General features: G+C 41.2%; 1 protein-coding gene across 1 annotated transcript in view; it reads right to left on the reverse strand.

Moving 5' to 3' along the window:
- The window catches only part of LOC137318715 (dual specificity calcium/calmodulin-dependent 3',5'-cyclic nucleotide phosphodiesterase 1C-like), a 478,280-nt gene that overhangs the window by 449,412 nt on the left and 16,059 nt on the right, over positions 1–12,809 (reverse strand). The gene's annotated exons all lie outside the window — the stretch shown is intronic.

A 12,809-nucleotide genomic window follows, 5' to 3' on the forward strand; every position in this document is an offset into this window, starting at 1 on the left:
AAAGCTTCCTCACCACCGACATTAGGCTGTACTGAACATTAGCTTAGATTATGCGCTAAACTCCTGCAGTGGGCCTTAAAACCACAGCTTTCCAACTCAGAGGCAAGAGTGCTACCACTGAGCCATGCTGATATTTAACTAAACTTTCAAAGTTAAGCTTTAGAGAAGAATGTAAAGAGTTAATAAGTTGCATCTTTATTGTTTGCCATAACTGAAGAACATTAAAATTGATTCTTCTCACTGTGAAAACCATGTAATGCTCATTCATGCACTTTATGCAAATAAGCCAGTTGATAGCCTGAAATTGTGCCTCATCTCGGTCAAGTGCTGCTTCAGTTTACCTTCTGCAAAGATGAGAATTCATGTGGCATCACAAATTGTATTTCAGTTGCTGCTATATGGAGTAAGAATTGTCTGTTATGATTCCTGGGTCATGATATCGTTTAACTGGATATTGGTCAGGAAAAGGTGCACTCCTGACCATAGGTATACGCTATGAGAGAGACGTGTGATGCCAATCCAGAGTGAAAATCTAGTACAAAAAGCTAAAAATTGGGACAGTAAAGTTTACCTTTTTAACATTAATGTCATTTGGGCCCTTGATTTGCATCAAGCCTAGAGTGATGGAACCATGATGTTCTCTATTTGTTGACTGTTCAATAAGCTTGCATAGTCTCAACCCAATTTCCCCTGCATGGTATTGAGAAGGTGGCACAAAAGTTCTCAGTTCACCACATGATACACAATTAGTAACATCTGGGAGAGAATAAGTAGCAAAACTGTCTTTCAGCTTTGGTTTCCTGGGCACTAATGCAGCCATGACTGATGGGCTAAGCAGTGTTACTGACTCTTGGAAAGCAAGCAAGACTTGCATTTATATAGTGCCTTTCACGAATTCTGGGCATCCCAATGCACTTTACAACCAATTAAGTACTTTTGAAGTGTAGTCACTGTTGTAACATAGGAAAGAGACTCACTCTTAGCTGTGAGTCTCATGCGATTCACTTTCTTTTGAGAAACCAAATGAAGGGCCAAGACCCATAGTGTAGGACATCACAGACTAAAAAGAGTCGGAAAGAAGTAAATCTAAAAGTAGTGGTTAGGTGACACCAAGTTTGGGCTTTAAAAGCCTGTAGCTAACAAGAGGAAGGAAAGGCTGAGTGAGCTAAAGAGTTCCACAGTTTTGACATCCTTGGAAAAGAATGAGTTATAATAGGACACAATGGATGAGTCCTTATTTCAAAATAGTGAACGTGCAGGGAGAAGAAATAGTATGCAGAGTACTACACTGTGAACTCAGAAAAAGCAAGAGAGGAGCAATGACCATAGTAATATCGATAAAAGAGAGAAAAAGAAGAAAGATTGTGATTGGGGGGTGGGGAGTTAGAAAAAGAGAGGGAAAGAAAAAAGAGAGACTTGGGGGTCCTATTTAAGATCAGAGGAGAGAGAGTGAAGGGAAAAATGTCAATGGGTGAAACAAGACTAAGGCTTGTGCTAAAGGTGAGAGCAGATTGGTTAGTCTTACAAGAAACATGAAGCTAAAAATTCAAAGAAACAAGAGCTTCATTGCTGGATTGAAAGGTATGGAAGAGATTGCAGTGCAGTGCACACAAGAGGAATGAAATTTGTGTACACCAAGTGAAGGAAGTTTCTTCATCAGCAAAAGAGTGAATAGCGTTAGACGATATACAGAAAAGAGCATCAATATGAAGAACGAACAGAGTATAGAAGAGGACAGAGATTTTGGAAATCTGAATTAATGGAAAAAAAGATTCAAGAAAACGAGCCATCAACTACAGCATGGTGGAATACCATATAATTAGTTTGGGTAACCTCAGAGTTCCTAGTGGGCATGAGCAGAAAGGCTGGTGAGGGAAATGGAAAATGTCACAATGGTACAGCAAGAGGTGCAGCTAAAGCACATTATACAGGGCAGAGTAGAGAGTATCCCATTCCCCAGCACTGACAACCCTTACTTTGATGAATGAAAAAAATATAATGTTTAAGAAAAAGGAAGTTTATATTATAAGCAAATTACACAGGCAATGCCATCATTTAAAAAAATTGTTCAACATTGCCTGATGTAAACAGAACTGTAGCACTATATTAGTCCACAGTGTCTTTTTAATAGAAATACTGTATCACATAATTGAATGTCTAAATGATTAGTGACTAAATGTACTGTTGAGGCACTTTCAGCAACTTATCAAAAATGTAATTATACCCATGCGAAGAGAACTTAATAGGAACACTGGTTAGAAAATGATCACTGGGACCAAAAGCTCAATTATATGCCACTAAAACTAGACTGTACATTAGGGCTGCTTCTTCATTAAAGAGACCAGGGTGTATTGGAGCCGAGAATAGTATACAATGGGATGGTATGCTTACAGCTCTTTTTATTATGTTAACCCAATTAATCCTTGCTCTTGTGAAAACATAATCCTAGAGTTTGCCTCACAGCAAGAGAACAGTACAAACGACTAGCAAAGCAACACTATTAGCACAGCTAACTGTCCTTCCTATTGTTAAATATTGTGTGTTAAAACAGTGGAACAGATTTTCCTGTTCCTCTATCTGGGAAAATTGGATTGCCTGATCACAGCAAATGCAGGAGAATTGGGCAAGGAGGAGCTCAGCCGAGTCTTCACCTTTAATTTAAATGGATAGATAATTAGGCAGGCTCTCTTACAGGTGAGTATTCCTGTCCATCTGATTTTCCTGTATTCACTGCATCTGAGCAATCCAATAACCCTGTGCACGGGAACTTTTATTATTCTAGTGACACATGATCAACCAGATTGTATCACGGAAAGGAAATCGGGTTCCAAAGTCCAATATAGTTCAAACAGTAAAGCAGCCGTGCATTGTACAGTGATGCTTTTAAAACTTCTCATTATATTCAAACCATTTTGCACTACATTTGGTTTTAAGATTATGTTTTCAGTTGTTCAAGATAATTACATCACAGTAATTCTGTTGCACAAAGTTCAAAATTGCTGTACTCACAAACAAATGAATAGGTATTTGGAACAAGGTAATCCTTCAGTAAAAATATCATACCAAGAGAACATTCTGTTCGATCCCGTGTGGGCTGAATTAGCTGATCACAGCTGGGATATTGGTAGGGGCACTAAAGTAACCTCAGTGCCCTGGCTAGAGAAGGAAAAGAATAAACTCGTATTGCTGCTCCTGATCAGCATCCATTGCCAGAAGTGCGCTTTTATGGATGTTGAGTGACTGACAGGATTGAGCCTGGATGTGATGCCCATGTAGTTGAATAGCCTGTTGCCACTCAGTCTGTTCTCCATTTCGTCAAGATAGCAGTTGGCAGCTGGCACTTTTTTGAACCCTGAGTCATCACCTTCAGAAGGAGAGGGAAGGAAAATGAAGTGGGCAACGAAGGGAAATAATTTGTTTAAAAAGTATCAAAGAATGATGCTTTCTCCATTTCCCACCTATGTGTGGCTCACAAGGTTACAAGATAAATACAAATGAGGGAAGCCATTCAGGCCGTCCAGCCAACACTTCCAGGAAAAATAATTTACAGTTCCCCATCAAACTACTTAACTGGGTCTTGAATGAATCTAAAGTTTCACACTTTATAAGATAGAGTCTTAGGTTGGATAAGGAATTGATTGTGTTCACGTAGGCAGAGGGTTGTTATTAATGGTGATGATTGTGTAGAGACCAGTTACTAGTAGAGTTCCACAGAGATCAGTGTTAGGACCATTGCTCTTCGCCATCTATATTAATAATTTGGATGAAGGTGGAGGGGGATGTGTCCAAAATTTCATGCATGACACAAAGAATTGTGAGTGTGTTGGAACCCAGGATGAGATAAAGAAACTACAATTAGAATTAGATGCGATGGGGGAATTGCGCGACATCTGGCAGATGACATTTAATGTTGATAACGTAGTGTTATGCAGGTGGGTAGAGCTAGCACCAAGTATTTATATACCATGGAGGGTTCCAAACTAAAGTCTGTTGTGAGTGGGGGGCAGGGGGGGGGGGGGGGTGGAGAAAGAGACCAATGTGTTATAGTGCACGAGGCTCTAAAGGTCCACAACCAGTGCCACGTGCTATAGCAAAAGCAAATAGAGTATTAAGATATATTGCTAGAATGATCCAATATAAAACAAAGAAAGAAAATAAAGGCTTTGCATTTATACAGCACCCTTCATGACCTCAGGATGTCTCAAAGAGCTTTACAGCCAATTAAGTACTTTTGAAGTGTAGTCACTGTTGTAAAGCAGCAGCCAATTTGCACACATCAAGGTCCCACAAACAGTAGCGAGTTAATGACCAGACCATCTGTTTGTGATCTTGGTTGAATGATAAATATTGGTCAATACAACGGGGAGAACTCCCCCGCTCTTTGAATAGTACCATGGGATCTTTTACATCCGCCCGAGAGGGAAGGCTGGGCTGCGGTTTAACGTTGCATCCCAAAGACGGCACCCCTGAAAACTCCATAGTATCCTTGTACTTGACCTTAGTTATGCCTCATTTAGAACATTATGTCCAGATTTGGTCTGTTCACAGGGTGGGAGGTATAAAGGATTTGCAAAAGGTTCAGAGAAAGGCCAGAAAACTGATACCTAGTTTAAAAGTCCTTAGTTGTCATGATAGGCTTAAAGAGCTGGTACTTTTTAACTCTAGAAAAATGTAGACTTCTGGGAAGAGATTTGATTGAGGTCCTCAAAATAATGAAGGGACTAGACTGCGTTCACGTGGATGGACTATTTGAAATTGATAGGTTAGGGTTAATAAAGGGATACGCGTGTAAGTTACGTAAGCATAGAACTAGGTTAGAAGTCGGGAGATTTTCCATTTTTGCAGGTGACCAGCCTTTAGAACAAGTTGCCACCTCATGCCACGAGTGTGGATATACTGCAAGCATTCAAAAAAAGAGTTGGACGAGTTTCTGGAAGAGTCATATCACTGCATACAAAAGGTAGATGGGATGTTGGGTTAGTTGTCTCATGGTCATTGCGGTCTTAGAACTCGTTTCAATCGCCTTCGGGGATCAGAGAGCGATTTCCCAGAATTAGCCTATGGTTTCTTTTGCCTCTCCCAGGAGATTAAATAGCTGCTGGTAGGAAGTGATCAATGGGGTCATGGGTCACTTGCAACAGGAGTGTGTGGGGCAGGCTCAATGGACCACCTGTCCATCATTTCCATTTTTTTTTCAGTCCCTCCTCCACTATCTTAGCCCAAAAGCCATTTCAATCACTGATCATTCATGGCTCCTCCTCTTTTACTCAGTTCAGAAGATAACATGTGGGGCATTTCGCCTTCCTGCTTTATTCCTTAAAGTTTGTTCTCGTTCGAAATAGTCACTGTTCAATTGAACCTATTAAAAAAGGCCTTCATCATAACCCAGCAAATTGTGCATCTTTAGATTGAATGTAGAGGGAGTTCTGGTTTACACAGAATCATTGAATACCTTCTACATTTAATACTAGAGGGGAAAGGATTATTCCTTTTTAAAATGGTAATTTTAATCAACCCCATGCATCCAGTGGGGAGTTGGCTTCAAGGGAGCGTGAATAAGAGAATCAGCATAGAATAACAAAGTTACAGCACAGGAGGCAGCCATTCGGCCCATCGTGTCCGTGCCGGTTGAAATAGAGCTATCCAGCTTAATCCCACTTTCCAGTACTTGGTCCATAGCCCTGTAGATTATGGCCCTTCAAGTGCATATCCAAGTACTTTTTAAAAATGAGTTAGGGGTTTCTGCCTCTACCACCCTTTCAGGCAGTGAGTTCCAGATCCCCACCACCCTCTGGGTGAAATAAATTCTCCTCAGCTCCCCTCTAATCCTTCTACCAATTACTTTAAATCTATGCCCCCTGGTCACTGACCCCTCTGCTAAGGGAAATATGTTCTCCCTATCCACTCTATCTAGGTCCCTCAATTTTATACACCTCAATTAAATCTCCCCTCAGCCTCCTTTGATCCAAAGAAAACAACCCCAGCCTACCCAATCTTTTCTCATAACTAAAATTCTCCAACCTCCTACCACCTAGAAGGACAAGAGCAGCAGGCACATGGGAACACCACCACCTGCACATTCCCCTTCAAGTCAAACACCATCCTGACTTGGAAATATATCGCCGTTCCTTCATCGTCGCTGGGTCAAAATCCTGGAAATCCCTACCTAACAGCACTGTGGGAGAACCTTCACCACACGGACTGCAGCGGTTCAAGAAGGCAGCTCACCACCACCTTCTCAAGGGCAATTAGGGATGGGCAATAAATGCTGGCCTTGCCAGCGACGCCCACATCCCATGAACAAATTTTAAAAACCTCATAAATCTCCTCTGTACCCTCTCTAGTGCAATCATATTTTTCCTGTAATGTGGTAACCAGAACTGTATTATACCCCAGTCTCCAAGCTCTACTCTCTTTGAATACACCACCGCCCTCCATGCAACCTACACCCTCACCTCCTCCTGCTGGGAGTGTGGAATTAGTAAATTTAGCATTCAAGTAATTGTAGCCTTTTGTTAGGTACTGATGGACTGTGTTTATGTCAGAAATATGTTTATTTCACTCATGAAAAAGACCTTTGTAATCCATCTGTGACATTGACTTGGCTGGTTCTGTAGTCTCTCCCACTCATGGTTCAAACTGTGAGTCCCACAGTTAGCCATTACACAATATTACAGACGTAATAGATGTGTCAATTATAGTTAGCCCCTCAAATCAGCAGTTGTGATTATGTTAATCCTACCACAGCAATAAATATGATTCAAGATGACAGATGACCCAATATTGTCATAGAAATAAGAAGCTGAGCCCAGCCAGCTGAGGCAGGAAGTGTGGTTTATGGGTCCACGCTCAGCACTGTGCGATCAGCGCGCAGCCAAAGCAAGAGGCCCGTGGATCGATAGAAATTGATCCTCAGGCCTCATCAGCATACTCGGTGTAAGCTGTTGGCGCTGGTCACATCTCCAGACAGCTCGCACTGAGCGAGGATTTAGTCAGCAGTGGCCCTCAGGCATGGTCCGAGGGGGTGGGGGGGATTGAAGTGGGCTACAGTGGGAGTGTAGAAGAGCCGATTGCAAATCCTGTGTAGTTAGGGGAGCACTCATGCTCTTCCAGCTCCACAGGAATTTTTTTTTTTTTTTTTTTTTTTTTTTTTTAAGAAGTTCATTTTTCCCCCCCCCCCCCCCCCCACAATCTACCTGTGGTTGGCAAATGCGGAAGATTTCACTACACGCCCCACTCATCGGAGACAAATTTTAAAAAGGGGTTCTCATTTACATATTCAAGAGGCCTAGCGCCTGATTTAGGTGTCTGCCCAGGACGCTATGTATCCCACTGCTATGTGTTGCGACCATTTTATGCCCCATAAACGGATGCAATGCACACCAATATCTACCTCAGTCTCTTGACATCTAAAGTGTCACAGATTCCTAAATTTATTTAAATACAGCCAACTAGCAGAAAATTAATATACAGCACAAGAGAAAACATGTCTCCTTCACTCTTTAGTGAGTTCTATTAGATTTGTGTGGATCTCTGTGCTCTACAGTCAACTACTGAATCAGAACAGAGGAAATGGCTACACACCCTGTCTTCTTCCCTACAGTAAGATTCCTAGCACTGGAGTTCAGTCGTAAGAGGAAATACAAGCTACAGACGAATGCAACATTGAATAGAAACAAAAAATAACTGTCATGATGGTGACCACATGCTTCAGAGTTATCAAATTAGCTTAAGGGATTTGCACGTTACACACAGTCTGGTTATTCTACGACATCTCTCGACAGCTTTGTCTTTACAGCAAGAACCATGGATTTTGTGGCTTCAGATTTACATGGTGAGTCATCACTTCCCAGATGGCTGCTGCTAAGCAAGGTGATAGAAAGCTGTGTCTGCGACTGCTCTCGTGCAACAGCCTCAGCTGAGTAAAATCTGTTGCATTTTGCTATAGTTCGCACAGTTCAGAGCTTAGTTCTGAAAAGGCACAATGTAAACACAAGCTGCTTACTTATAGAACCACATGTAATCAATAGGTACAGTGGTGTAGCGGTTATGATACTTGACTTGGAATACTGAAAACTTGTGTTCAACTCCCACCATGGCATTTTGAGAATTCCAATTCGATTTTTAAAATCTGGAAAGAAAGAAAGCTGATATCAGCTGTTGGATTGTTGTGAAAACCCAACTAGTTCACTAATATCCTTACCTGGTCTGGCCTATATGTGACTCCAGTCCCACACTAACGTGGTTGACTCTTAACTGTCTTCTGTTTGTCTCCTACTCTAATTCTTCATTTCTTCTTCAATCTTTCTCTTTGTCTTTCATTCTTTCTGAATCTCTGTTTCTATATGTCACCAGTGCATTGTCTATCTTATCTGCATCTCTCTACATGCAACTGCTTTTCTCACTTATTTTCTGTATCCTCTCATATGTCTGTTTTAAACTTGCAATATGACTCTCAGACTATTAATCTCTCTTTCTCTGTGGTATCTCTGTTTTTACTTCCCATGGAGACCTGGAGCCAGATGCAGACTCACCACCCTCTGAAACCCGGAGAGATTATCTGGTATGAAGGGAGATAGTGGGCTGGCGCATGGAATTGGGATGTTCACACCTTTTTAAAAAAAAATTCTGCACGTTTGACTTTTGATACCCATATCTAAAGGTGAGGAGGTAGCAGAAACTCACCTATGGTTGGGTTTCACAGTGCCTGGCACTGGGAAGGGTGAGCACACATAGCAAGACAAAAAATAATTAAAGCAGGACCAAAAGTAGTTGATAATGGGGAGACTGACGCTGTAGCTCATACATTCAGGGTGGATGGCTGAAAAGTTTTGAGGTCGGGTCAGTGCTAAGTTGGGCAGGGAAGCAGGATTAGGTTTTAGCTTGCCTGCACAAGGCAGAGAGGTAGGGTCTGATCAGTGTAGAATAGTGTACAATATCATACCACCTAGATTCCAGCCAGAATGAAGTAACTGTGGAGCAACATTGCCATCTATTGGTGTAGTAGCATGATACTTAAGGATCACATGACAATAATCTCAGAATTAATAGGTTCATAGTAAGTCATCTGATGTTTCTTAGAAACTGTTCCTGGAGATGTATAAGATTATTTTCAGTCGTTCTTCGATATTCCACATTGAGATCACACTTGGATTGGTTAATAGTTCACAGACCCCGATGGATATCCTATTTGTAAGTATATAAACAAACATATGGACTTGCTTGTATTTTCTGTCAATATTAATAAAACTAAAAAGTTAAATTATCTCTGGCATCCAAACCTATAGAAATTTGGATTAATCTACTCCATTGATCTAAGAGTCAAGGTTAGGGATGGGTGAAGCAGAGAGGCTAGGTCAGGGTGGAGACTGGAAGGACAGAAGGCCGGGTCAAAGAGGCAAATGATCCAGAACCACAGAATATGGTAATGCTCAGGAGAGGAGAGAGGCTGAGTAGATCAGGACCTGGCTGCACAGGGGAAAAAATTAAATAGATAATGTTAAAAAAGTGAATGGCTACCATATATGTTCCTGTGAGGATCCGATAGGTAAGTGGTGTCACAAAATTAGCAACGCCCAATCAGCAATGTTACAGCTCACTACAGTGGCACAATATTACCATACACAGACAAAAAATTGATAGACCAATCAATAGATAGTTCTTGGATAATAAATAGGCAGTAGATGAATAAATAAAGGACAACTAGGGAATGGCAATAAATGTCAGCCTTGCCAGCAATGCCCACATCCCGAGAATAAACAACAAAATAAAGAAACAGATAGATAGATGATTGGATAGATGGTAGATTGATAATTAGAGAGACAAATAGATGGATATAGATAAGAGGAGCACTTTACACTTTTCCCTGCACCACCATCCCTTAAGCAATCAGTGTTAGTAATATCTGCAGTAGAGAAGCTGGGAGGAGTTACTGAGGGTAATATTGTAACTAATCAAAGGTGCTTCAATAATCCTGAAATGTGGAAGATTTGTATGTTGACTCAGCATCCTTGGACATGAACTCCTTCCCAACTGTACATCCCAATTACAGCATCAGCCTTCAGGACTGGGCTAACCCCCAGATGGCATTTCAGCTTCAGGGCCATAATCATAGCGAAGGTCGGCTCTCTGCCCTCCGCTGGGGAGCTTGCTGCAGCATCAGGGAACAAGCAGCCTTCGTGCTTCCCACAAAACGGGATTAAAAAAAAAACAAATTTGCACACCTCTTGGGGCCAGCAGTATTTTCTCAACACTTGCAAAGGCACTGGCTGCCGGTAGAAATCCTCCCCCTCTGCCAATCATGGAACACTGGATTCTGGACCAAACAGATGGCCTTTGCATATAGAATTCAAACAATCCATGTGCTGGAAAACAAGGATCAGGCCCGGTTCCCTCCTTAAAATGCAGATGAAATTACATGCCACTAGGTCCGCCCTCTGGAAAGGAAGGGGTGAACAATGACGAAGCAGAACACACCCCTAGACAAATTCTGGCCCCCTACATGCCAGATCCACTGGAAAACCTAAGCCTAATGTAAAATGAACTATATTAGGCCTTATTGTTTAAAGAGCCATAATCTCCAAAACACAACAGAAATTAACAGGTGAAAAAAATTCAAAAATGAATTTTATTATTTTGGCTGTTTGCTATTAAAAGGTCACTGAAAGCGAGACTCGCTAAGGCAGCCAGTAAGAAACACATATCAGATGGAGTGAACTCTCTCAATAACAGACCTTTCATAAACACTAAGTTGTTGATTTGCACATAAAAAACACCAGATGACAGGGCCCCTTAGGATTAGTCACAATTTTTTTAAAAAAATGTCTCCATGCATTATTGTTAAAATAATGGCACCCTCAATAAAATGGTTTCATGTATAATGACTTTGTGGCAAAAATGTGCTCATCTCTGTGCAACTGAGCTGACTCAAAGCTGTTGGGATAGATCTGAGCAGGGAAGAGAGGCAGAGCACAATTTGACATAAAAAGAGAATCATCAATGAAGAATAAATAAAAAAATTAAAAAGGAGTAATAAGGAAATAAAGAGATAGAAAACCAAGAAATAGAAGCAGAGAAATTAGAATGGGGAAAAGACAAAAAATTAGATGGTAAAATAAACAAAGGTGCAGCAAATATATGTACAGAGGTATGTATCTGTCTTCACAGTAAAGGACTCAAAAAACATAACAGAAATAGTGGGGAATCAAGGGTCTAATGAGAGCGAGGAACTTAAAGTAGTTAATATTAGTACAGAAAAAGTACTGGAGAAATTAATAGGACTAAAAGCCGACAAATCCCCTGGAGCTAATGGCCTACATCCTAAGGTTCTAAAAGAGGTGGCTGCATTGGTTGTGATCGTCCAAAATTCCCTAGATTCAAGAATGGTCGGTAGCAAATGTAACCCCGCTATTCAAGAAAGGAGGGAGAGAGAAAACAGGGAACGACAGGCCAGTTAGCCTGACATCAGTAGTCGGGAAAATGCTGGAATCCATTATTAAAGACATAGTAACGGGGCACTTAAAAGACCATAATATGATTAGGCAGAGTCAACATGGTTTTATGAAAGGGAAATCATGTTTGACAAATCTATTACAGTTTTTTGAGGATGTAACTAGCAGCGTAGATAAAGGGGAACCAGTGGATGTAGTATATTTGGATTTTCAAAAGGCATTCAATAAGGTGCCACACAAAAGGTTGTTACACAAGATAAGGGCTCATGGGATTACGGCTAATATATTAGCATGGATAGAGGATTGGTTAACGGACAGAAAAGAGAGTAGGAATAAACGGGTTATTTTCAGATTGGCAGGCTGTAACTAGTGAGGTGCCACACGGATCTGTGCTTGGGCCTCAGCTATTTACAATCTATATTAATGACTTGGGTGAAGGGACTGAGTGTAATGTATTCAAGTTTGCTGATGATACAAAGCTAGGTGAGAATGTAAGCTGTGAGGAGGACACAAAGAGTTTGCAAAGGGATATAGACAGGTTAAGCGAGTGGGCAAGAAGGTGACAGATGAAGTATAATATGGGGAAATGTGAGATTACTCACTTTGGTAGGAATAGAAAAACAGAATATTTTTTAAATGTTGAGAAACTATTAAGTGTTAAGTGTTCAGAGAGATTCAGGTGTCCTTGTACATGAAGCACAGAAAGTTAACATGCAGACACAGCAAGCAATTAGGAAGGCAAATGGGTATGTTGGCCTTTATTGCAAGGGGGTGGAGTACAAGAGTAAGGTAGTCTTGCTGCAATTGTACAGGGCTCTGGTGAGACCACATCTTGAGTACTGTGTACAGTTTTGGTCTCCTCACCTAAGGAAGGATATACATGCCTTAGAGGCAGTACAACAAATATTCATTAGATTGATTCCTGGATTGAAAGGGTTGTTCTATGAGGAGAGATTGAGTAGAATGGGCCTATACTCTCTGGAGTTTAGAAGGATGAGAGGTTATCTCATTGAAACATAAGATTCTCAGGGGACTTGACAGGTAGATGCTGAGAGGCTCTTTCACCTGGCTGGAGATTCTAGAACTAGGGGTCATAGTCTCGAGATAAGGGGTCGGCAATTTAGGACTGAGATGAGGAGAAATTTCTTCACTCAGAGGGTTGTGAATCTTTGGAATTCCCTACCCCAGAGGGCAGTGGATGCTCAGTCGTTGAATATATTCAAGGCTGAGATTGATAGATTTTGGGAGTCTAAGGGAATTAAGAGATATGAGGATGGGGCGGGAAAGTAGAGTTAAGGTCAAAGGTCAGTCATGATCTTATTGAACAACAGAGCAGACTAGAAGGGCCGTATGGCTCAC

This window comes from Heptranchias perlo, chromosome 3 (assembly GCF_035084215.1).
Source record: "Heptranchias perlo isolate sHepPer1 chromosome 3, sHepPer1.hap1, whole genome shotgun sequence".
In the NCBI taxonomy this organism is placed as follows: Eukaryota; Metazoa; Chordata; class Chondrichthyes; order Hexanchiformes; family Hexanchidae; genus Heptranchias; species Heptranchias perlo.